Source organism: Hemibagrus wyckioides, linkage group LG04 (genome assembly GCF_019097595.1).
Source record: "Hemibagrus wyckioides isolate EC202008001 linkage group LG04, SWU_Hwy_1.0, whole genome shotgun sequence".
Taxonomy (NCBI): Eukaryota; Metazoa; Chordata; class Actinopteri; order Siluriformes; family Bagridae; genus Hemibagrus; species Hemibagrus wyckioides.
Genome location: NC_080713.1, coordinates 19,267,350 through 19,295,238, shown reverse-complemented (window position 1 = coordinate 19,295,238; position 27,889 = coordinate 19,267,350). Strand labels below are relative to the sequence as shown.

Below are 27,889 nucleotides of genomic sequence, written 5' to 3'. Positions count from 1 at the left end.
GCACCGCTACCAGCAAGTAATCAAAAGGTAATCAAAAATGTAGGAAGTCAATAACCAAATTGAAAATAGTCTAATAATATAATCAAACAATATTTTAACTAAAAAGCTGACGCGTTACAAAATAAATCTCGTTTGTGCCAATCTTGGACTTTTCCATTGAGGTTCCGAACATAATGAACATTATATATCAGATTACATTAACAAAGCATGAACTTCAGCATAAGTTGATGCATATATTCATTGTTATTTGTTACACCAAAATTTGATATAACAAAATACACCTTGACTAAAAATATATTTACCTGAAATTATTATTAATTAATTTACTGTGTGTCCAAATGTTCATAATTTACTAAACTCTGTTCACCCAGTTTGTATATTAATATTGCAAGCTGTTATTTATGCTAAGTTTCGATTTTTGCCACCGTTAGCAACTGTAAATGTTCGTTAAGTGCTTGTTTCATGCTTTTAAATCTGGGCTTAATTTGACACATTAATGGTATGAATATCAGTTAATGCAGGTGTTACTTTATAAAAAATATCACATAAAACAAGTGGTAGTCACTTGTTAACACTTATGGTGTATTATGGATGAGGTGCATAGTTTGCCCATGTTAGCTAATAATCAAGATGAGCTTAACCGCCATTTTTAGTGACAGAAATAATTGTAGGCTGTTTGTTTGAAAAGAGCTTAAAGAGCTCAACTTTGCAAAAGTGTTCACCCGTCAGCTTTTCCCTGCCACTCTTTGATACAAACATGCCATCCAAATAAAAACAAACACCCCTGGGACAAAGGGAACAACATTTCCAGGAAATGGAGCCAGCTGTCGTTTCCAGCAGAGCAGAGATGCAGAGAAATGCTTGACAGAGTGTCAAAAACCAGCGCCACCGTGATCTAATCCTGACCATCGTCAGCACAAAAGAGGTACAAGCACTTTTCCATCTCCTCTGAGTGCGGGACCTGTCAATCTACTTATTCAAAGGTCTCCCTTTCCCATGGCGAGCCTGTTTCTTTCTATCTGCCATTCACCCCTGCCTGTAAGTGTCACTTCAGTTTAGAGCGCCTGCGGAAGGATCTGCGGAACCGAGGAAAACCCGCCGTTTCATTAGCACTATGAGAAGGATAAGCTTTTAAAGCAGCTTCGCATCATAGCACAAGGCCCTTCAACCTTGCTGGATGTGAGCTGAGATGATTGTCTGTGCAGATCGAATGCCACTCCAGGCAAAGTGAGTCAGCCGTTTCATGGCTGTAACAGAATGTTTATATTCAAGTTTAGCTTTCATACACTTTATGTATGAATGATTGCTGAGATTTGCACAAAAACTTACTTTTGTGTAAAATAAACAAACAAACAAATAAATAAATAAATATATATATTTATTATTTATATATATATATATATATATATATATATATATATTCCATCACATAAAATTGCTAAACTTGCCCAGTGTTTCTTGCACACAGTCAGTGAAAGGAGGAAAGATGTGCCTTATGAGAGAAAGATCCTGCATGCGAGGTGAAATTCAATATATTGCTGAGCACAGAATGGATGACTCCTAATCTTAGCAGCTAGAGCCAGGCCTGGGAAACAAACAGTAGATCCAGACTCCCAGAGATGTACATATAAACATTGTATATAAGTCACTTATTTCTAGACTTTCACTTGGAAATGACATGACAAAGAAGTCACAATATCGCTATTACATGGTTAATATCATATTACTTCATTTAGGTAAAGAAAGTGTATCAAATATAGCATCTGTAATCATTTTGGAAGCTCAGAGAATGTATTAAATCCAGATTAAAAAATCCAGAATCAGCTACCACCTCCAGTAACATATCTCTAATTAGACAGGACTAGCCAACTCTCCTGACAATCTAAAAGTAAATTAGAACTTTTTCTAATTGGTGGTGGAATATCACCAAATAAATGCAGTGTTTCTCCTTAAAAATCTTCACTAAGAGCATCATAACATTTGCTTGTCTAAGGCTACTAATTTGTGACAATACTTGTCATCGTATGTGAACTACAGGCCGTGCCCCATTGCTGAGTCCTTTAGCAGGATGACTGCATAATGTTGAGCAGCATGTCTGTGACTCAGTACATGACTGCACAGACATCTGATTACGTGGTGAAGCATAAACTGATGGGCAGAGAAGGAACAGTCCCAACTAGAATCTCACACCCAGTACATGGCATGGCGAAGCCTGGAGCCTCACACTTCTGCATTTCAGTGCAGGAACATTTTGTTCACTAATTACATTAGGGCTCTGTTTGCCCTTTATAAAAAGCACAGAAGATCCAGACAGATAGGGTGAAAAATTAGGAGATTTCTTACTAAAATGACTGCCAAACAGCTATATATGCTGTTATAACTGTTAAATCTCCCTGTGATGGAGAAAGACCAAATTTGTATACACTCCTTACCAGTCAACCAGGTATTGTTAGCCTAAAAAAACAATTTATGCACATAGGTTTTGGCATCAGATTTAACGAAAATGAAATTCCAGCCAAACGATTTCTTGAGAGAATGACAGTAGTATACAGCAGATTCTAATAATAACAGAGAAACAGACCAAATGAAGAAAGCTCTTTTGCAGGATGAGCTGAAACTGCTCACAAATGAGCCATTCAGGAAGCATGCAGAAGTAACTGGTACCTATTGTGTTAGAAAACACGAATCCTTGTGAATCCTAGTGGGGGGCGTGTGGCTTAGATATTTAAAAACAGTAGCCACTGTCTGTCTTAAAACAATGACATAAATACCTACTTCATCATGAAGTACTCATTTTTATTTCTGTAAGTCACTCATGTAAAAGGTAGTTGCCAAATGGCAGAAATGTAAATGGGTGAAATATGCTACATGATTCATACATACACAATACAATACATTTCTAAATGTCTCTGCGTATTTGCATTGCTATGTATTATGTTTAGGGAGAAAACTGTGGTTATAAATAAATAAACTTTCCCTCCTGCTAACTCATGTCCAAGCAGCAATTAAGTCCATAGATGTCAATGTGCACAATTAGCCCTGGGTAAGTTTTATAAGGAGTTATAAAAATTGATATATAAAACTTATAAGGTTTTTTTATAAGGAATTTTATAATTACAAAGTCATAATATTCTCCCATCAATAATTAACACTTGGCATAAGTTAGTTTTAGCAGTATGCTTACTTCTTAAAATTGTTCTGTTTGTGCAAATGAAGGTCCAGTATTTAGTGTTAGGGTCAAAACTCAAACACCAAAAAACAACAACATAAGATCGGCACATTTTTATAACTTTGGCACAGGTAAAAAGTTGTGCTTCTGTATTATCCAATCAAATCAGCTCCTTGATGATCAGCTGTTTAAACTTAGACCTTAACAGAAAACACATTTTATATCAGATTTTATGTCAGTAGCTTAAAGTGACTAACACAGACACAAGTGCGTTTTTATTCCAAATGCCAACAGTCCAAAAAGTCCACTATGTTCACTATATGTCTACAATTAATACAGTAGATGAGCTATTTTTAATAATTTGTCAGTTGCCAGAGTCTTGCTCTGTGATCGCAATACATCAAACACACACAGCCTAAATGGTTGAAAGATCTCGCCCACATGTATTTTGTTTTAAAGAAAGCCATACATATTGCAGGGGATTAAAGCTGAGAGCTTTGTAGTTAATCTCATTCACCACACTGAAATACAATTTCACACATTAAACATTTTTATGAAGGGTTTAGAGTTGGCGGCTCTTTTAGTAATTATTGAGATCATCATGTGAGAGAAGAGCTAAACCCGAAGTATCACTGGAAGTCCATACAAGAATATTTAGTTAGTATTTGGATGAAGTAGCCTATTTAGGCTGGAGAGATTTGACAAACAAGTTCAATCCACGGAGGCCCCACCTCGCAACTTAAAGGATCTGCTGCTAACATCTTGGTGCCAGATACCACAGCACACCTTCAGGGATCTAGTGGAGTCCATGCCTCGACGGGTCAGAGCTGTTCTGGCAGCAAAAGGGGGACCAACACAATATTAGGCTGGTGGTCATAATGTTATGGCTGATTGGTGTATATGCTTTACTAACTTCACAGACCAGCATATGCCCAACCTCTGTTGACAAGTAGTGACCAACAATTAAAAATTTAAGTCATTAAGAAAAATACTGTTATATTCTGTATTTGTGATAAGAGAGGGTCTAGAGAGATGGTAACATCCATATATTTTTGGGAAAACATTTCTACATCAGGATTTTAAATGTCAAACCTCCCTTTGCAGCATTCAAACCATGGCATGACAGAAGATCAATTCATGACCTTAAAAAATAGAACAGATTACAACTGCATAAAAATTGACTTGCACCCAAACTAGAAAGCAACACGCCAGCGTTAACCGGTGATTTACTTTTGCATCAGCATGAAAATAGAGTCCAACATTTCACTGGTTCAGTATCTGTATCTCAATTGTGACTGTCAGGCCATGTTGTTAGTTTGTGTTTCTGTAGAAAGATTTCTGTATGGATATGTGCTAAAGTTTCCAGTATTCAATTTCAGAAAGTGTATGTATACAGTATTCAAAGCTATTTCCTAACTGCTGTGTTAATTGGGACTTTGAGAAGGTTGGTTGTGATAATTGGTCTTCAATGGTGTACTGCAAGCTAATAATGAGGCCCCTCCAGGCTAATTTAATCTTATCATGATCATAGTTAGATTTGTGCTTGGTGCTCTGTGATGTCCTGCCAGACTATTCACAAAATAAAATGCTGAATTAAAAATAGTATTCGATTATGCTTAAAACATTTTGTAAAAATACCCTTAGTGTTTGAATGAGAGAAAACCGGCACATTGTATCAGAGTGATAATGATATTATTCTCCCAGTTGGAAAAAGACACAACAGCAATGATTCCAGACAATGGATTGCAGCCTTTAGAGCTTCCCTATAGTACTTAAGCTCTGATAGCTTGAATTCTGTGATAGAAAAGCAACCTTTTATTCCCAGCGTAATTTAACATAGCTCTCTATGGGCAGCTAACACATTTGTTACGCTGGCTGCAGTGATCCACTTGATTGCATTCTGCTGATTGGGCTGTAAGCGACCTGTTCTCCCATGTTCCTTTCCCCTTTGCACCAATCTCTTTAACACTTTGTCTGATTGACCAGGCTTGGCAGCAAGACTTTTAAAAATGTAAAGCTACGACTTGGGGATTTTTTCATCCATAATATCAGATTGGGTCTTTGCAAACAAAACTTGAATGTATTTTTTTTTTGGTAACTTGCTTTTGTTAATAACAAACATATACAGTACAAATAAATTAAATATTAAAAGTTGAATGTTGTCTTTCTACTATAAGACTCTAAGATTCGCATTTAAATAGTTTCCTCCACATAGCGTATAACCCAAAGAAATACATGTAAATGGTGTGTTGGGTTATTATATCTATAATAGAAGTGGTTAAAAATAATAGTAGAAAAGCATAAACAATGCCGACAATGTTTCTACTTTGAGGATACAGACTACCATGTAGCTCAGATCATTCGGGCTTCTGTCTGTTCAGGCAAACTGTGTATTAGAAGATGCAGGTTCCCCAAGAGAGGCACTTTGTTATCAGCACTCATCAAAGGCATTGTCAAGAAAATGGAAAACTGGGACTTACACGTCCCATCTCAAACGCGCCCCCTATTTAAATGAGACAGCCTCATTACTTCTTCAACGTCCAGGCAGAACTCAGAATCTTTTTTCACCCCAGACTAATTTTGGCACCTTTAAGAAAAAAAAAAAACTAACAACCTCAAACACCCACACAAGTGAACTTAAAGTCCACGTCCATACTGAGTATTCATCCATGCAGTATATCAAGCTAGCGGTCAATAGTTATAGCACTAAGCTTTAAAAATAACAATAAAGTCTATCATATATAGAAAGCATGTCATAATACATAAAACATGGGTTTATAAAATAGAGAAAGCCTTGTCGAAAGACTTGCTGGAGATATAAACACAATGTCAGATAAGGGAAAGCATCCTGAGAGCTTTTTATACAATAATAAATCAATAAGAGCTGTTAAATATGTGTGTACATCACCAAGTCTTCACATGTAATATGTTTACAGTTACACTCTGCAGTCCTTCTCAACATTCATGGGTGCTGTATTCTTACATTACAGAAATTATATCTGCACCATTTAAGCCACTACAGGATAAACTGCATCTGTAACATGTCTACTCTTATACTGTAGTAATAAAAATGTCAAAACGAACAGTAATATGTTAATTTAGTTGGTTTTATGCACTCACAGCTAATGCATTATCTGAAATGACATTGAACACTGAAGAAAGCATTAAGCTCCGCCCACTCTGCACAATCCCATCATGTCATATAGTATATCCCTTAAAAAGCTCAAAATAGTTTTGCTCCTTAGACCAGTAATAAAAATCTCAAAGAAAATTTTTTAATGTTCATTTCTATATGCCCAGTGAGATTTTCTTAAAATAGTGAATTTAAATTTTTCTATATTGAATACTGAATTTGGATTATATGTTTGAAATCTATATATTTATTAATTATACATCTGAATGTATAATTAGGTATATTCTTAAATAAATGCAAAATAAATGACATTGCAAAAAAACGAAATTTTTTTTTTCCTCTTATTATAATTCTCCCCATTTTCTCTAACACTGAAGACTAATGAGCTGCTCTTGTTTTGTTCCTGTATAAAATTGAATAGTTGAAATCTCAGACATAATGCTGTTATTTATATCCAACAAGCAGCAATGATCATCCATTATGTGCATACCAAAGAACAACACAAATCCTTTTAGAAACCATTAAACCCTGATGAACTTCCCAAATGATGGCCAACATCATAATATATGACATTTCAGCATGTGCTTAATAAGTAATTTAGCTTTGTAGAGTCTCATGCATGATATTTATAAATAATAAACTTTTGCCTTGACTGAAATCTAACCTAGTTGTCCAACCTGTTTCCTTTATCAAACTGAAAAATTCAAAGACCCAGTGGCTATGTTCACATGCACCTTAACAATCCTAATAACTCTTGTGATATTTCCAAACAAAGGGGAATAATAATGGGCAGGGTTTTTTTTTTTTTTTTTCATTTTTTAGTCCAGAAACAAAAATCCCAGGTACTAGATTACTTTTATTCATTAGATTTTTAAATGTTCATTCTTAAACCTATTTAGAAGCACATAGGGGAATTTCTTAAAATGTTGAACAATTGTTGAATTTTATCCAGAAAATGGCATTAAAAAAATATTTTTTAAGTATAATTTTAATGAAATGCTAAACAAATGACATTCCAAAATGAAATAAAAACTTGCTCTCTTGCCAGTGTATTCACTGTGAAATTAACATTTGTATTGCAACATCATTAGAGCCTAGATTTATGATTTCAGTATAGGAATTCATGCGCATTTAATTAGGCGACACTTCATTTCCAAAAATACATGCAAATTTTTGAAGAAAAAAAAAAAGATCCATAAAATGCTTGTAAGACCATCAGCATTCCACTGACAAAGACTGATTATTATATCTACTGTTTTAAGAAATGACACCATTAACCTGAAGTGTCTTGCCTTGAGGTACTGTTTAAAAGATATTTGCTGTCAAGCGAATAAGTGAGAAGCAGGAAAGCAGCCATATCAAGCTCAACTAATTGGCCATTAACAACATTTGTACTGTTAAGACAGAGAGAGGGCCTTTATAGACGCTCTAAGACAACGTCAAAAAGTGCTGCACTGACATTTATGGGAAACGTCTATGCGAGAAAGCCAGACGTCAGTTTTGCCCACCACATTAACCTGGCTGGATTAGGACACACACATTGAAAATGTCATGTGTGCAATTCCGTTGAGCCGAGTACAGCGTTGAGATTTGCTTCGGCCTTCGCTCTCGTTTTCAAAATTATTCGTCATATTAAGACTTGCGTCGTATTAATTTAAATGGAAATGGGATGCACAGCCTGCATGACGGAGGGAAGTAAAAAAAAAAAGACGGAAAGCGGCTTGACTTTGAGGGAAGCTGCAAAATGAGAAAATAAGGTGATTAAATTGGATGAATCTCTTGTTGATACATATGTAATTGGAATTCACAATCAGGTTATCATCCATGAAGGACAGCGTGAGTGTGTGCACAAGCACTGCTGCATATTTGTAGTAGAGCAGCAGTGCACTCCTTCACCACAGACTCTTGGGGAAAGGAAAAAGACAGAAAGGGAGGTCAAATGAATATGGAGAGGAGGCTGCATTCTATAAAAATGAAACCCTTTCTCCATTTCCCTGTAGACAACACTACAGCATGAAGAGTTTTTATTTTTTATATATTAAATCAGTCCGCACGAGTTTTTTAATTTTTTTTTTAAATATTGTTTCTTCCTCAGCCGTGGATTTATGCGGTACATCAAAGCATTCATTATCTTAATTACACATACTTCAGAATCTATTAGCAGCGGCCACTTGGCACATCTGAGGCAGATCTGACAGTGTTTGTGAAAAACATATATTTAATGCAAACTTTTAGAAGTATAAGGGACATTTTGATGGATTTCATTGTCACCAAGAGCTTTCGCATTTTTTTTTTCCTCTTATTATAATTCTCCCCATTTTCTCTAACACTGAAGACTAATGAGCTGCTCTTGTTTTGTTCCTGTATAAAACTGAATAGCTGAAATCTCAGACATAATGCTGTTATTTATATCCAACAAGCAGCAATGATCATCCATTATGTGCATACCAAAGAACAACACAAATCCTTTTAGAAACCATTAAACCCTGATGAACTTCCCAAATGATGGCCAACATCATAATATATGACATTTCAGCATGTGCTTAATAAGTAATTTAGCTTTGTAGAGTCTCATGCATGATATTTATAAATAATAAACTTTTGGCTTGACTGAAATCTGGACCGTTATCCAAGTGGTGCAATCTGTTCCCTTTATCAAACTGAAAATTCAAAGACCCAGTGGCTATGTTCACATGCAGCTTAAAAATCCTATTAATTCTTGTGTTAATTCCAAACAATGACTTGTTATTTCACAGGATTAGAAGTATATGTAAATGCATTATGCTTATGGACAAATAAAGTGTAGTCTCTTGAATGCTCTCCGAACCTGCCTGATTTCAATCCGGTTCTCATCACTAGGACCTGCTCACTGCAGAGATACATGGGAATGTTGTGGATATCAACACTTAGAATTTGTGGAGATGGATTTGGACTGCAGTTGATACAAACAGATTAGCTTTCAAGATTTTATCCGTAAACAGTTCAACAGATAAACGCCATGTTAAACTAGAATAGTAATTTCCTGGTTATATAATTCCTGGTGGGCGGCATGGTGGCTTAGTGGCTTAGTGGTTAGCAAGTTCGCTTCACACCTCCAGCATCCTGGGTTTGAGTCTCGCTCCTGCTCACTGTGTGTGGAGTTTCCTGTGCTTGGTGGGTTTCCTCCCACAGTCCAAAGACATGCTTCTAGGCTGATTGGAGTCTCTAAATTGCCCATAGTGAGTGTGTGTGTGCCCTACAATGGGTTGGCACTCTGTCACTCAGGGTGTATCCTGCCTTGATACCTGAGATAGGCACAGGATCTCTGTGACCCAAGGATAGATCGGATAAGCGGTACAGACAATTAAATGAAAATAATTCCTTGTTAAATAAACTTTTTGACCATATAGAAAGTAAATTATTTATAATCACACTATCCAGTCGTTTGAATTTAAGTTCCCTTTTGAGTCTGTTTTTTCTCAAGGTTTCTTCCTCATATCATGTCATGGAGTTTTTCCTTTAGGTAATAATTTACAATAATAATTGATCATTTGTATCCTGTATTTATATATTTCTGTAAAGCTGGTTTTTAAAAAGCACAATACAAATAAAATTGAATTGAATCGAATGCTGTCACACAAAGTGTGTATTCTCACTCTCACTCGTCACACTTGGATGATGTTGAGCCGAGACAGAAATAATTTAGAATGTATTAAAGGCACAAACAGCATGACCAAAAACATGAATGTGCTGATCAAACTCGCATTCTTTATTTCTGTTTCATTGATTTGAGTTTTTCATTGCAAACTGTTCCCTAATTTGGTTACCAGTCAGTTCCCACCCACCAGCCAGCTCTCCCCATCCCCTAGCAAGGAAGGTCAGCATCTTCCTCTGTGAAATCTTTAGCTAGCCAACTGCATCTTTTCACATTCTGAATCACAGAGCACTGTAACACACTCCAAGGAAAGTGATATCAACCCTCTTCCACGTACAAGAGCTCAAAGATGCCAATGATTGGCTAGTGTCAGTGTGATTGACAGGGAGAGACATTATCCCTCCCACCCAGACAGCACGATCTTGGATTCCGGCCACGGACGGCTGTGACTCCTGACAATCCTGAGCAAAACGCTTTTCTTTTAAGCCACTCATCAGAAACTAATGCTCATGTTTTTTATGGAAATGTTGAGCCCATACTCCATGCATCCTTTGGATAGGTTAGCATGTCTTTTATAAATGAAACTACACAGCATTTACAGTTTAGGGAGCATAAAAAGAGTTTATTCAGAATCTGCGATCAGAATGAATACATTTTGGATTGGTGAAAATCTTTGCATGTAAACACAGGCATTGCTTCCCCTGAGAACAGTAGATTTGAACAATCAACCCAAGCAGACTATCCCACAGGGGAAAACTGCTGTGTGTTTTTTCCAGTCAGTGATTCTGAAGTGGCAGGCAGACCTGAAGCATGGGTGGATAATCCGTTGCCAGAAATACAGGGACAGGGGCATCCAGCAGTCTCGCATGGTGCAATGGTCGAGTGCTTCTATTCTGGAGGTCAACATCCGGCTGATGGTGAAGCAGTGTGGCAGGAGACACCATTGTTCTGTTCTCTGTTCTATGTGGAGGCAATGAATTGAAATAAAATATCTCTACAGAACTCAGAACATCTGAGCAGTTGAAGGTAATGATTATAAAATGATCATATTATAGCAGTCGTTTGTTAGACTGCATCGTATTAAAGGGCCCTTACCTAGACAGATGAGACTTGTAGCAGGTTTCCTTTTCTTGCTGAAGAAAAATGAAAAACACCATATAGCACTCCTTAACAAGAAAAAAAAAAAAAAACTGACTGAAGGACAGGGAATGTGATATAGATCTTTGAATAGGACTAGTCCATTGAAAACAAGAATGATCTCTCTTCTTTGCCAGAGAGAAGTATTTGTTTTCATGACCTTTATTAGACATTCAAGATTCAATACAACACACAGCCACCCAATGGATTGCTGTAATTACTTTTGCAGATAGAGGTGAAAGAGAGTTCAGGAGCATCAGAAGAGGGACTCACGTTGGTCAGGTCTTTGAATTCCCCAGATGTGTCTGTCAATGTAATCTCTAAAGCTTTGCCCGTGCCAGTGAATGTTCATTTTTAAAAAAAAAATAAATAAATAAAAATATATATATATATTAGGCCCAATGTTGGGCCCTTTTCCTGAATTAGTCATTGCCAGTTCTGTTTCTCTCAGCATATCAACACAACTGTGCTTCATGCCCAGAAAGACAGCCATCATGTCATTCTGACCTACAACACATGCAGCATTGCTGAAAGGCTTCACATGACTAGAGGAAGCACTAATTATTTCACTACGCTGCTGTGTAGATGCTGGGACTGAATCAGTGCTCATTACTCTTGAAAAAAAAAAAAAGAAAGTCTGCTGCATTCAGTTAAAAACAGAAAAATGATCTAAGTGTAAAAACAGACTATATAAATATATAAATGTTCTACTTTAATAGGAAAACCTGTATATGTACACATTCATGCAATTAGCTATTTGGCAGGAACTATCTGCATAAAATCATGCAGATGCAGGTCGAGAGTCTCCGATGATGTTCAAAACAAACTACACAACAGGGAAAATCTGATCTCAGAAACTTTGACCATACCAGACAGGATGTTGTATTTCAGAAACTCTCCTGGGATTTTCACAAACAGTATCTATTTTAGTCTTTTCACAGACTGGTGTAAAAAACAAACCAAAAAAAATCTAGTGAGCATCAGTTTTGTAGATGGAAATGCCTTGCTGATGAGTGCAGTCAGAGAGCAATGACCAGACTAGTTCAAGTTGTCAGGAAGGCTATGATAACTTAATAACGTGGTATATACAAAAGTGGTTATGGTGTTACACTACTGAAGGTTGTGAGTTCGAATCTCAGGTCCACCAAGCTGCCACTGCTGGGACCTTGAGCAAGGTCCTTAACCCTCAGTTGCTCAGTTGAAATAAATTATAAGTTGCTCTAGATGAGGTTGTCTACCAAATGGCAGAAATGAATAAATAATCTTTACAGCCATTGGTGAACAGAAAAGCTTTTCAGAATACAACTACATCAAACCCTGAAGTGGATGAGCTAGAACAGTGGAAGACCATTTCAGCCATAACAGGAATCTAAGACTACACTGTGCACAATTTCATCAAACTGGACACATGAATATTGGAAAATTGTCAGCATGTCTTTTTCTATTCTTCAACTGTACAATCTGAAGAAGAAATCAGAAGCAAATGAAGTGCACTTAAGTACTAGCGGATTGTAGTAAAAATGAAGTGGTGCACAGAATATAAACGGTACATTGTGCAGTCAAGGTGAGGCTGTAAAATTCCTTTAAGAAGTATTTTTTCCATCTATTTTTTTTTTTTTTTTGGCTGAATGACATAAAAAACACAAGGTAATTTAAGCTTTTATATCTCTAGGGGTTAGTTGGCCACAATGCTACACATTATCCACATTTTTGTAAAATTGTAACTGGTATTTGCTCAGTGATGTGCAACACTTGGGACCTCATGAGAAACCATTGTTATGCTTATAACACTCTGACTTTCAAGAAGTCAAACGCAGAGGCACATACTTAACACAACGGCACAGACGACGGAACCCACTCTGTTCATATCTACATTGGCCAAGCTGCCTAAGCAATCTCTCCCTCTCTTCTTCTATTTCTTTCTTCCCAATCCCTCACCCCAGGAGAAGGATCCTGAATGCCACAGATGCACATTCCCTCACATTTCAAAGCATCAGTGTGATTCATCGTCACATTCCTTTGTCTCGTTTAGGCTTTTATTTTCTCAGGAAAGCTGGTGCCATTTCAAAGAGTCAATGTGTTGAGAGACCCTCTGGGCCCCTATCTCACTCTCTTGACTCCTCTCTCTTTTACTTCTCTCTTACACTTTTAGACTAAAGCCAAGGCCTGGTGTGTGAATCTTAAGGAAGCTCTCTCTGGTATCACCTCACCTAATTTTACAAAGTAGCTCTTGTAGAGTCTCCAGTATAATCTTAATAACAAGACCTTCTGATTAGGCATCAGGTGATAGCAGCTGATCTGCATTCATCTCTGCTCTGCTCCTTTCTACTCAGTCTCTCTTGAACATGGGAGAAACAAGCAAAACTCATCAGCTCGCCAAGTCTGGCAGGCAAAAAGTGTTCGCTTTGTTCCACTTTTTCATTCTCTGCTTTTTATCATCTCATCTGCAACATTAAATCAGCACAGATAATAAGGTCAGCAAATGTTCTTGAGACGCTTAAGAAATGGACTTGTAGCAGTGTTCTCAGCTTTGTGAGCCTTAGAATTAGCTTTCTATTGCAAAACAAACATGTTTATGGAGTTTCTGTTAAGAACAGGATAGGAGGATACAGGAGGGAACAGGACAGGATAGCAGCTTTATAGAAATTTATAAATTCTGGAAATGAATAAATTTACCGGTTTATCCTTAATGAGCAAACCAGAGGAGACAGTGACAAGGAAAAACTCCCTGAGATGATGTGAGGAAGAAACCATGTAAGGAACCAGACTCAAAAGGGAACTCATCCTCATCTGGGTGGCATCAGATAGAGTCATAAAGAGTGCATCAAACATGCCTGACTTTAAACAGTGTGTGTGTGTGTGTGCGCTAAAAGGCTATCTAGTCTTGCTATTAGTAAGTCAGCATGCATGGGCGTAATTGGTGACAGTCTTATAGCAAAAGCTCTATACAGTCATTGTCTCACAAGAAAAAAACATGCAAATGCTTGTTGTATTAAGTTATTATGTCTATCAATGAGCAAAAAGCACAGTTGCACTCAACCAATGTCTAATGTGTCCATGCTGGATTTCATAATAGCATGCATTTTGTTTTGCAAGGCATTAGAGCCTAAACACACACACACACACACACACACACTCAAAGGTAACCTTGCATAAAACACTTGGATTCTAATGACACATGGTTGAGAAACAGAGTGTGTTTGTCTTTTCTTTTCTTCTAGCACTCACAGCTGCACAAGCCCGGGCACCGTTTCATTTCTCATAACACTGTCATGCCCCTATGCTCCCTACACTGACTTCTACTGCTCCAGATGTGAGTGCTAAAGAGAGAAAAGAGTGCCCTGGCAGGACAGTTATATTTAATATGGGTCTTGGAAAGACAAAGTGGACCACACTGTCGCCATTACATGTCTTTTCACCATTCACAGCCCGGGCTAACAGCTGCTGTGAAACGAGGAGTAACACCTCGCAATAGTGCTTCTTCATTAGAAAAACATCACCAGCTGTTATTTCTAGCAGAGAAAACAGGATTGTTACTGTGATCTCCTGCAGGAACAGGCTCACCTGCACTGCTGACTATTTTGTGCGGTGACGCAGCTGCAGGGGGAGGCGTGAGTCTTTCTGTCTCTGACAGATAACTGCATTTCCCTTTCATCAAGGTCTGAGCAGGAAGGACAAAATATTTATTCTTCATGTTGACTGAAAATCATTATTGCAGGAGAAATATGAAAGAGACCTGTGTGCGTCGTGGTGCCGCCGGGAGCGAGCGCATCGGCTCAGCTGTTGCTCACTGGTGAATCCTTCGTGAGATTTTGTCAGACACTGTTTATGTTCTCTCGAGTGAAGGGCTGTTTTTGTTGTTTTGCTCTGAAAGATCTGCACAATCTCTCATTCTCCTTAGAGAGTTCAGTAATGGCTGTGACAAAAAAAGACTTTTTTTAATATGATAAACATCGTCTCCAACATAAAATAATAACAATTTTTTTTTTTTTAACAGAATATTTTTGTTATTATTTGTTAGCACAAAAGTATTGAGCAATTACTCATGGAGAAAGAAGACTACTGTGCCAGTGTGCAGATCCCTGAAAATGGAGAGCAGGAATTATGAAGACATCTTTTTAGCTGTTTTTATGTCAGAATGTCAAAGCAAGCGTAAGTACCATTATTGGAGCTGCCTGATTTTGTGAATTCCATCAAGTCTTTCAAGAAATTAAACTTGACCTGCTGTCAACCGTAAATGAAGCACTAGAAAATAATGAAAATAACTAAAAAAAAAATTTCGATCCCGTTTTAATTGAAGATCTGTATTAATTGGTCAGTCAGGGTTTAAAAGGGTTGCAAAAGTAAAACCTAGCTCAGTTTTAAAAAATAATGCATTGAAAAAAAAAATAAAAAATGAACAAAAATAAAATAAATTAAGATTTATGCAACATAATAAAACCTTGTGCATATTTTTTTTTTCGTTTATTTTGTTTACACCTAACAGTGAAATAAAAGGAATAGTGTCTTCACAAATAGATTAACTTCAGTCTGATTACAACAGCAGGGTTGTGCTTAATGCAGTCATGCAGGTGTAAATGAAAACAACTGAAGGGCAGGTATTACATTAGTAGCAGCCCTTTGTTGAAAGCTGAAAAAACCCTCATCATTAAATCTTAATGATAATAAAGTGTCTGAAAACAATTCAGTTCTAAATAGATGTTTTTCAGAATGACTTATTGTCACCATGGTACTATCAGATTAAAATTACCACACCTCTGAAAAAACAACAATAAAAAATGTTGTCATTTTATTTACAGAACCAACCTTTCTGTGTTTTTTAATTTTATATTTATGGCTTATCACAAACATTTTCTCCCTGCTTTTGATTTGTTTTATATATGCAGTTATACAGTATTTATGTGTGTGTGTGTGTGTGTGTGTGGGGCAAATTTTAGTTTTACTTTTCTTTTTCAGCCTTTCTGAGATCTCATATCAACACAGCCATTAAAAACATTTAGTACATACAAATTTAGCATTTAGCAACATTTTCTTGTTTCCTAAGTCAAATCAAGAAGCTTTTGCTGTCATCTCAACCATATATAGCTGACGCAGTACACAGTGAAATGAGACAACGTTTCTCCAAGACCCTGGTGCTACATAAAACAACACAGAGCCACATAACACGACACATGCCACCATTTAAACAACAATTATTAAGTAAAAAAATTATAATTCTTTGCATTTTCTATGTATACAATCCGTACATAGAAATTAGCACTGATTATTTAACATTCTGGTACATCATGGCCTTGGTGTGCAATAAAATATTGAGTATTATCTACAATTTAATGTGGCACAGGTCTTTGTCCATGAATTACACACAACTCAATTGCCTTCAGGTGGGGCTGTGCATATTGATTACACACAACAAAAACCACAGGATCCCAAACACACATATTCATCTAATTAAAACAGAGAACGCTCATTTTTACCCCCTTATTTAGATGTCAAGCAGTCTGACAGTCTGACAACTGATTCATAATTAGCAAAATGCCTGGAATTAACTCCGTATATTCATCTGCTAAAATGATGTGCACAGCTACATAGTGAAAGACAGCCATTAGTGGCAATATTTTCATAAACATATTCCATTTACCGGCAGCTCTTCTGTCCAAATGTCCATGTTTCAGTATATGCAATCTGGTCGCTGTTTCCTTTCTTGAACAGAGCCATGCTGTTACACACTTTATATCACTTTAGAACCACCGTACATGAATAGTCACGCACAAATACATGTAAAAACTACTTGAGTCTCATAAATTCATGCAAGAATAACGAATTCCATAAGTATATATTAGTACATGATTATTTGTTAATGTATTAATTAAATGTAGGGATAAAGGAAATCATACATGGTCTATAAGAAGGAATAGGAATTAAGGAAACATTTGTCATTTTTGATCATTTATATCACTGCATATGCTGCGTGCAAAAATATCACTGAATTACTATCACAGTTTCCACCGATCCTACTTACTGAGCATAGGAATACACATAATAATTTTATCTCAACCCATTTTGCATTTATTTCTCATTGTAGTACGAGTGCCTGCTCTGGGTCTGCTCTGCTCTTTTATTCACAAAAGTAAACAATCTGAAATGATGCACGTTTAATTCGTTTTCTTTCTTCAAGAGCATGTTTGATTCCGTTATCCCTACATGTTAATTAATAGATTTACTAATAAACATTTACATTATTCACACATGAACACACAGACTCACATCGTACTTAAGGTTAGCTCTTTATTAGTTCGTGATTAGTACATAACTTAACTTACTGTTCATATGTAAGTATTAATTCAGGTATTAGTGTATGATTATTCAAATACTGCTACTGTAATGTCTAACAGTTATCATACACTACAAAAGACAAAAGTCAAAAATAAATAAATAAATAAATAAATAAATAAAACTATCAGTTCTGCTCACTCTCCCAATCCTGCCAGATCTTTCAGACCAGTACACATCTGGCACAAACCCTTGAAACATTTCAGCCGTGCTTCCTACACTCCGTCTGGTTCAAAATCAGAGCACATGGCTTTGCATGATAGCGTTCTGTGCTAGGAACAGCTGTTTGGATGAATCTTTAATGCTCGCTCCTATCAACGTTTCCCTCCGCTGCTGTACAGCTGTACCTCCCCTCTGTGCTGTTCCAACTGCCCATCATCCATCAGGCCTGTGCTCTTCCCTGCTCATTAGAGCTTGTGTCACCAGGCCACTGTTGGCTACAATGTCATTATGGTGGGATGATGGATCAAAATAGAAAACTACTACACGTCGTCTCGTTGGATAAGAACATCTTCATGTACATGCACAGGTTGTCCCTTCAAGGTTCATTTATTACATACCAGAAAAAAAAACCTTTCCCAAAAACATCTTATCTAGGGCCCTACATACAAAAAAAAAAGACCAGTGAGGAGGTTTTCACTGGCAAATGAATCTTTAGAAATCTTTTTCATACTCCACATCAAATTCATACCAACTTTGAGAAGTATAAGGGAAAGAAAACACAGCTATCCTTCAAACTATAAGATTGACATCAAGCATTTGTTCCAAAATTTAGGCTGTTTAATTTTCAAAGATACTCTTCATATACAAAATGTGTGTTTCCTAGTGCAAGCAAAAAATAATGATGACAAGAACATAACAGGAAACACAATAAAAATAAATGTGAATGAGCTGCTATTTAGCATACTAGAACTACATGAGGAAGAGTAACTCTGTCATTTTACATGTGCTATTCACTGCACATGTGTTAATACCATATGTTTGGAATTGGGGTATGATTAAAGTAAGAAAAACTGGAAAAATCGTGATGATTTATGCAAATTGAACAGATTTTAGGCAAACACCATTTCAAGCCCGGTGTCAAACTTCTGCGAAGACACGTCACACCACAAAATTGCTTTGAATTAAAAAAACAAAAAACAAAAAAAAACATTAACAGCAGTAGTTGCTCTCTCCAAATCCCCTTGAAAATAGAAACTGTATCAACAGAGGCATGTTTATGCTCTTAGTGAGTCGACTGAACAGCTTGCTTCTGCTTCAAACAAGACTGCATTTTACTACAGCACTGCGTCTCATGCTAATGGGTTTAGAGCTCAGAATTTCAAAAATGCTACTGATTTTTACAACCTTTGGTTTTCATACGGTTTTCTTTTCCCAGAGTCTCTAACCCAGGGGTGTAGTATCTTCCGGAAAGGGCCGGTGTGTTTTCATTTCAACTTAGCAGAAGCCACACCTCTTAGCATTTTGAAAGTCAAGATCATCTGATTAAACAGGTGGAATCAGAGGTAGCTTCTGCTTGGAATGAAAACCTGGACTCACACACTGGTCAGTTGCGGCGAAGATTAGATTCTGCTCTAGCGTAGCTGTGTGACTGAAACAGTAGGTTAAAAAAGGGAATGAAGCAGTATCCATATCCTACTGTTTAACAACTTGTATAAATTGGTAAGCAGAGCTTGTGTTTTTCATTTCCACATTAAGAAAAGTTTCCATTATTTCATAATATGGATTATTTTGGATTTTCAGGGAACCAAGCACAACAGCAGCACAAATGGTCATGAGCCTGGGGCTGAATTCTTTCTACCCAGACTTTAGATCCATGCAGCCTATCAATGACTGCCATGTCAGGTGAATACACAAAGCGAAAAGCTCCCTAGATTTTGTGTGCATTGGGGCTAATATTTTTAAGCCAGTGACAAATCCACAACACATTGAGATGGATTATTTACTCTGTCATCCTCCAGAATAACTTTGGAGAAAAAACTAAAAGTAGATTGACTAAGCACATGCTGTTCAAACAATACACACGGTTGGTAATCAGAGAAAACACAGGGTATTATTTGTGAGACATTTTTTTTTTAAAGTCATGAATGCAGCTGCCTTGTAAAAAGTATGTGTGTGTGTGTGTGTGTGTGTGTTTATAGTTTGAGCAGAGTGCCGTCAATATACTTATTATGCCATCAGTGAGACCTCAAAATATAATGGATTGCTCAATCCAAATATTTTCATTCTCTCGTATCTTCAGCTCCATATACAACATCTCTGAAATCTTTCTCTGGAACAAAAGCCAACACCAGGTATAGAAAAAAAACCTCACAGACATTTCAGTGAAGAAAAGCACACGGAAGACATAAATAAATGGCATGTTTCCTTTCTCAGTTTTGTGCCTCTTATATATAATCAAATTATGGTTGAATAGCTATATATGGTTCGAAGCTGGAGCTGTACTTGAAACTGGAAAATGAAGTGCGTGTCTGTGACTCATGCTGTTTTTACTATACATGTTAAATGGATATAAATAAAAGAATAAGACAATTTACCTGTCTACAGAGCGTGGATGTTTGTGTAGGAGACTGCCTGGTGGTTGTAGAAGATGACATGCGGTGCAACCAGCAACAGTGGATCGTCTGTAGGCTCTGAAACAATGGGAAGTGGAGAGGAATGTTCATTTACAAGCACACAAGCATGGATTCCTATGAGAATTGAGAAGCCAAAGCGACAAGCGAATATAAGCAGGCATGCATGGAAAGATCTGTGTGTTAGTGTGAGAGACCCAATTGGCCAAAACATTTGAGAATTCCATTTCCCTTTATTTCAACATTGATAAAGCAATGCTGAGCACCCTGGGAAGGTGGGGAGGGGTTGCTGGGGACATCGAGGAATCCTCTGTGGCTGTATATGTGTGTGTGTGTGTGTGGACAGCAGAGTGCTCTGAGATCCCAGAGCACTCATACACACACACACAGAAATCGTAATTGGCTCTCGATGAAGAGCCATAACCATACATCACACGGCTAGTAAAGCGTCATGTCCACAACCAACAGAGCCAAAGCCAGATCTATTTCTGCTTGCACACACACATACACACACACATACTCACACACATCAAATGTGACTGTATATGAAATATATAATACACTCACAAGTGCGCATTCACACAAAAACCCATTCAGCATATTTAGACTGACAGGGACACACTATATATGCTCACTGGTACACATTAAATCAAACACACGCGCACACACACACTTAGATCTAATAGGCATCTATGTCATGTTCTCACTCAGAGAATTGATAGCAACCATCCATACTTTAAATCATAGCCTCTTTTTACAGCTTGCTACAAGCTACATGTGTGTGTGTGTGTGTTTTGTATTCACTAAACACTTTCAACACAACTTCAAGAAATTCCCCTAAATCGAGTCTTACTTTCTTAAATATCCTTAAGGATCGACATGTTACATCAACACACGTTTAAAGCACACAGGTGATTCCGCATCCTATCCAGCTATCAATCCAGCCATAAAATCTACATCAGATATGCAATGACAGGACTGGACATAATTTATCTAATTCCCGTCTGAGAAAGTCTAACCTTCACAGGAGCAGACAGTCTGTGCCTGACCCTGTTTCCCTGCCTTGAGGGAGAGAGAGGAAGAAGGAGAGAAAGTCCTCCATCTGGATCTTCACAGGGGAAAGACAGCGCAGGTTCCTGCTCATTATTCTGCCCAGGCACTCGAGGCCAAAGGAAATATCTTTCATTTTTCTTGTCAAAATTCAGTCTCTGTTAATGGTGTGCTCTCAGTCAGTGGTGAGACACAAAGCTGGATTTGGCCTGCTCCAACCATGTATAGAGTCAAGATAAGCACAGAGACCCATATTACCTCCTCCTGTTTCTTTAACTTGCCTCAGGCAACCTGAACACTTACTGCTAAACTAAAAATCTTTGTTTGGCTGATGATCGCATGCTGTAGCCTCTGAAATAGTTTTAGTCCAAATTAAATCCAAGTAAACTTTAATAACAAATGAATGGCATTATTAATATTACCAGATTTTCTATATGTTGTATAATTTACACATTTATATGTACGTAATTGCATGTATTTTAGTCTTTGCAAAGCGGGACAGCTGAAGATTGGACAAACATTACATGGTCTTTTTCCAATCTTCGGTCCAGTTTCGGTCCTGTTCCCACTGCAGCCTCAGGTTCTTGTTCTTGGAGTAGAACCCAACAAGTTCTTCAGTTGCTGCAGCTTTTCTGCCTGAAGCTCTGGCATGTTGCGCATTCTGAGATGCTTTCCTGCTCACCATGGAAGTAAAGAGTGACTTCCTGTCAGCTTGCACGTTGCAAGTTTGGCCTCTGAATTTCTCCTCTGACTTTCCTAATCAAAAAGATGCTATTGCCTTAAACATTATCACTTACTCAGTGTATGTCACACCATTTTGTGTAAATTCCTAAGACTGTTTTGCATATAAATTCCTGATAAGCAGTATTCTGTATGTCTCACTGAAATACACCACTGTCGAAATGATAATTATTCTGATATTTGATATGGACATTAACGGAAGCTCTTGACCTGTATCTCTGTAATCTGCATTATGCCGTAGCAGCATGATAGACTGACTGGATAATTGTATGAACGAGCGAGTGTACAGTTGTCAGTATAAACTGCTTGATAAGTGTATAGCTTCTTAAACATATTCAGTGGTAATAATCAGAGTTCATTTTTGCCAAACCAAAGAAATAAGATAGAACATTAAGATCCAGCACATGAAAGCACTTGGAGGAGATGCTAACAGCAAGGGGTGGACCAAAATTTTGACCATTTTTATGTCTTTATTTTTGTCAGTTCAGTTTTGTCTTATTAAAAGGACTGTTTTTGTCATGTCCATCGCCACATCAAAATCCAACTACCAATATAAACTTCAGCTTCCAAACATAGCCACCACAAACCACACTATTCAGAACACAGACACACACGCACGCACATACACACACACACACACACACAGACAAACACACTCCCAAGCTCCCAGTCACCACATTACTGATTAAACACACCTGTGTTCAATCAGCCACACACACAGACACACACACACACAGATACACACACACACACACACACAGACACACACACACACACACAGATACACACACACACACAGACACACACACACACTTGCAGCATACAGGGACTCTCAATACACACAAACTGCAAAGTATTTGTTCGGTGCCTTGTCACCCGCATTACCAAGCCTTTGCTTATTGATTGTACTTCTGGCTTTTGATCTTTGCCCGTCTCTATTTTCTGATCTTTGTCTTTGCCCTCTGATTGTTGTTTGTATATTGTTCGACCCTTGCCTTTTTTTTTATTATTATTCTGTCTCTCGATTTGGATGCCCTGCCTTGTTTATATTAAAGTGAATAACCTGCACTTGCATCTGACTCTGCGAATTCTCATGATAGTCTTTATCACTAATAAAAGTGGGGGGTTTTGTTTGTTTGTTTTTAATAAATTACCTTGCACTTTTGCACTTCATAAAATGTCTCATTCACATACAAAAAACCCCAAACAAACAAAGAACTTCTGTTTCAGCCAGGAATTTTCATTTTGGTTGAAAAGAATCATCTTTCTCATCCAGACAGCAATTAGGCTCTTTGAGACTCATGGCTAAAGCTATTCAAACTCTCTCAATGATTGGGGGATAGACCATTGCATTCTGGAGACCTCTCTGAAAATGTTTAGCTATGACTAGCTAAGCATATAAGAAACCTGAATACAAACCAGTAGTTTTAATGCCACCTCATAAGCCATGCAATATCTCTGTTTGTCTGCTGGCTTTAGGATATAGGAATCATGGATGTGATTAAAAGAAAATCCCTATCATATGCTATAAGCTTGTGCAGACAAAACTGCTCTGAACAATCGAGGCATCGACTCCACAAGACCTCCAGTGTTGTATCTGGCATCAAGACATTAGCAAAGGATCCATGCTGTAAGTTGTGAGTTGTGGGCTATATGGATTGGATTTGTTTTTCCAGAACATCCTGCAGATGCTTGATCAGACTGAGATCTGGGGAATTTAGAGGTCAACACCAATAACTTTTTGCCATGCTCCTCAAACCATTCCTAAACAATGTCTGCAGTGTGGCAGTTTGCCTCATCCTGTTGAAAGAGACCACTGCCATTAGTGAATACCGTTACAATAAAGTGAAGTACTTGGTCTGGAACAGTTGAGGTAAGTGCTATGTGTCAAAGTAAAATCCACATGAATGCCAGGATGCTCTGACCCAGTCGCCTAGTCATCACAATTTGTCCCTTTTGAAAGTCGCTCAGATCCTTACGCTTGTTTCCTAGACACCAACTCCAAGAACTGACTATTCACTTGCTGCCTCATACATCTCACCACTTGACAGGCACCAGTATAATGAGATAATCAATGTTATCCATGTCACCTGTCTGTGGTTTCATGTTATGGCTGATTGGTTGTATATGACAATTTTCCTCTGCAGCATACTCAAGGTCACAGGTGACATGGTGTATGAAGGTTACCGGATGTTATATGAAGGACGTTCTGTGTCATGATGCAACGATATTGAAATTCTCCAGTATCATCTCTTCAAACACTGCATGTACATAATTATAATAATTGAAATGACAGCAAGTCGCCTGATTCTTTCAACCAGGACTGATGCAAGTGCTGTCACACTATCTGTCATCCATCAGTCTCTATCCGTATCCTGCACTCTGTAACATCTGATATCACACATTAAAATCTGCATCCATCTATCATCTCCACCTGGAATTCACTCAACACACAGCCTGATCCTCGTGAAGAGGAAGGGCACACAGGCATTATTATAAGAAAAGTGCACTGCATATGGTGCTGTTTAATAGAGCTGAAGTAAAGTAGGCTTTTGCAGAAGTGCCAGTGGGGGTAAACCGATGGTCAGCACAGTGAGAAAGGAGGTCAGAGAGCTGATTCCTAAGAGGCACAGATAACACCATGTACTGTGGTCAGGGGCCTGATCTAGACTGAAGATCTGTTTGTGCTTTCCTTTACATATGAGTTACAATGTGAGCCTAAATGGTGGAAGAGATAAAACTAGTAACTATGCATTTAGAATACTGAATATAAATCCACAGGTTATTCCTTCCACTTTCATAAAAATGTCAATACTTGCAGAATAAATACAAGAATAGTCATTGTATGAAATAGAAGCTTCCAGAAATCATTACTACTTCATGGAATATCCACCTGCCTTCAGTGTTTAGTGTTTAGTGTAATGTTTTTTTTTGTTTTTTTTTTTAAATATTTGTGATTTGATATTCACACTCTTCCTGCTCCAATCCTGCATCCAAGGTAATTTCATCGCACCCTGTACTGTGCATTGCAATTAAGACTTGACTCGACTGTGTCCGGGATAAAATGGTTAATGAAGATGAATGACACACCTAAACGCTTTCTTTCAACCTAAACGTGTCCTTTCAGTTCGGCGGCTAGTGGAACTGAATGCAGTATACCACACTTACGCATTATTGAATGTATATGTTGTAAATATGATGCATTTATTTATTATGGACTTTCAGACAGAGCAAAACAGTGCAACGGAGAAGCCTGACTAATATTCCTGCAGCTGAGAACACAGTAAACTGACATGAAACCGAAGATGAAAAGCTTTGTTCAAATTGTTTTTGAGCCCAAATTGTTTTTGATTTCTTCCAAAAGAAATGATAGTTAACTGAACTTGCCAGAAAAAACGGTTTCATCACTCATTGCGTTTGAAAACTCTTTCTTTCCACATGCTCTCTTTTCGCCTCCTGTAGCCTTTGATGTTGTAATGTTCAGCTGAAAATAAGACAAGCGTTTTACACATGTTAAATCTGTGCAACCACAAAGTCGGTAATTACTGAATATCAGGCTTGATAAATTGGAACAGGTGTTTCATTATGATCACATTCACCTAAAAAGTTGTGTGAGCCATGATACACATGCACAAAACAGTTGTGGCCCTACTAATGATGTCTTTTCTTTTTCATCATTTTATAGGATCATAGGTGTGTAAAGCCTCACATATTCTAAGACGTTTTTATGACTCTCCATTTGTAAAAAAAATAAATAAATAAATAAATGATGGTTTGTACAGCTAGTTATTTTTATTTTATTTTAAGCAGATTATGAGAGCTCTGTGGTGTGAGGATTTGTGATAGATACACATGGTCCTGGTTTAGTTTTATCTAGGCAGGTAAGTAAGGAGCATAGTCTGACAAAATCTGCAAACTTCTTAACTTGCTTTCAATTAGTGAAAACTGCATGGACATTTCCCTAAGCATTTCAAGCAGTAAGCGAAGTATTTTAAAGCCAATTACTGTAATGACTTGAACAAAACTGTAAATGGTACAAACGCATTCCTCCTTGCCTTCCTTGCAGAAGCCTGTACTTGCCAACAAGAACCGACCGCCTCCAACAGCTAACGATCCTGACCTAATTAACTGTCTTTGTTTAATAAAACTGCGCCAGTCAGTTTACAGCTGCATCTTCCCTCGATCTGTTTTTACACTGCTTACTGATCACAGTTTTAATTAGCTCAGGCCCCTGCTGCAAGGAGACTTGTAAATTACGTGCAAATAAATATTTGCTGAGTGTGTGGCGAGGGCAACATCTTCATATCTGCCCCCGACTGTGGTGTAGGAAGGTTTAAGCTTCAAATCACAAGTCTGCAACTATTATGAGCTCCTGGTTTACATGCCCCATGAGGCAATTTTTTTATCTTCTTCCATTTGAAGCTGGGAATTAACTATAGCCTCAAAAATGTAAAGCTTTCACTGCAGTAATTATCCTCTGTGGAGGAAAAAAAAAAGGCTAGGCAGCTTAGAATTTTACATAACAATGTAGATTGTATTGAGATTTGAAATTACAGGTTGTAATGTCTAATCTCTGGATTTGGCCTGGAGACATTAAAGAACAGGCTGTGAATTATCTCCCAGAACTACCTACATATATTATTTGATCCAGGCTCACAATGACTTTAACATGTGTTGTAAGATAGTGAGACAATCAAATATCATACTATCAAATACACAATCCAAAGAAATAATGCAGTGAAATGCTTTCTTTAGACTGTCTGTGTTATATTATCTGTGGCTTAGTGGTTGCGTCACACCTCCATTACTGGGGGTTCGATTCCTGCCTCCGCCATGCGGGTGGAGTTTGTATGTCCTCAGAAGCTTCCTCCTTGTACTTTGGTTTCCTCCCCCAGTCAAAAGACATGTATTCTAGGCTGACTGTCATCCCTAAAATTGTCCATGGTGTGTAAATGTGTGTGTGTGTGTGTGTGTGCGGATTTTCCTGTGATAAGTCGGAATCCTGTCCATGGTGTCCTTGTGCCCTGAGTCTTTAGGGATTGGCTCCAGGTTCCCAGTAGGACAAGCGGTGTACAGAATGGATGGATGGGATGGAAATAAAATGGAATTAGCTGTACAGGTGAAAATAAATAGACAAAATATAGCATATGAATACAATCCAGTGACTGATGATATGAATATGAATATGGTGATATGAATGCAGTGTTGCTGTTTATGAATAAAGTGAATATGTATCCAGAAATGTCAGAGCTCTAGGTGTTTTGGTTTCAGTTGAGGGCCCGAATGGCCTGCAGGAAGAAGCTTCTCCGTATTCTCTCTGTGTTTGCCTTCAAAAAGCAGAAGAGCTTCCCTGACCACAGTGAGTAAGGAGTAAATGTTAAATGGAGGAATAAAAGAATGATATACAAAGAGTAAGGAATAAAACATGACTCGTGGTTTTAATTATTCTCCAGTAACGGCATGTGCAGAAGTGTTTTATTCATCTTATATTACAGCAATTTACCATCACAGGCTATAATATAGCATCAGGTTAAAAATTGTCAGTGAGGTGTCTCTTTCTCTCTCTCTCGTTCTCTCTCTCTCGCTCTCTCTCTCGTTCTCTCTCTCTGTCTGTCTGTCTCTCTCTCTCTCTCACACACACACACTCACACCACATTTTTTTATGTGCTAAAGCTCTCTTTCTTTCTTTCTTTCTTTTTATATGTATTTATTTATTTATTTAGTTAGTTAGTTAGTTAGTTAGTTATATCATTCAGATTTAATGGAAAATGTTAATGGCTTATATCTTGTGGGAGGCATGTCATCCAGCAAAAGAAAGAAAATTACTCACAGTGAAAATGTAATGAGTACAAAGCATGCTCCATGTAAATTTACTTATTAGTATTTCATTTCAATAACTCTTGATAAAATACCTATCTTCCAGAATTGTTATTAAATTGAGTAGCAAATTGCAATTACTCAAGTATTTTCCGGCCCTGCTTTCATGACACTAACACACAATCATTAATTAATATTCCAGCTGTTTGAATCTACTCTTATACACTTCACATGAATATAAAACGGGAAAAAAAATCACTGTTATTTTTATTCTGCTCCTCCAACAACTTTGTCTGTCTTACTTT

The 27,889-nt window shown here is 37.5% G+C and overlaps 1 protein-coding gene across 6 annotated transcripts in view; it reads right to left on the bottom strand.

The window, feature by feature from the left end:
- The window catches only part of mgat4c (mgat4 family member C), a 125,634-nt gene that overhangs the window by 47,044 nt on the left and 50,701 nt on the right, over positions 1–27,889 (bottom strand). For all 6 annotated transcript variants that reach the window (XM_058387068.1, XM_058387071.1, XM_058387069.1 and 3 more), the window contains one exon: positions 19,941–20,036. The gene's annotated coding sequence lies outside the window, so the exon portion shown is untranslated. The remainder of the gene's footprint in view (positions 1–19,940; positions 20,037–27,889) is intronic.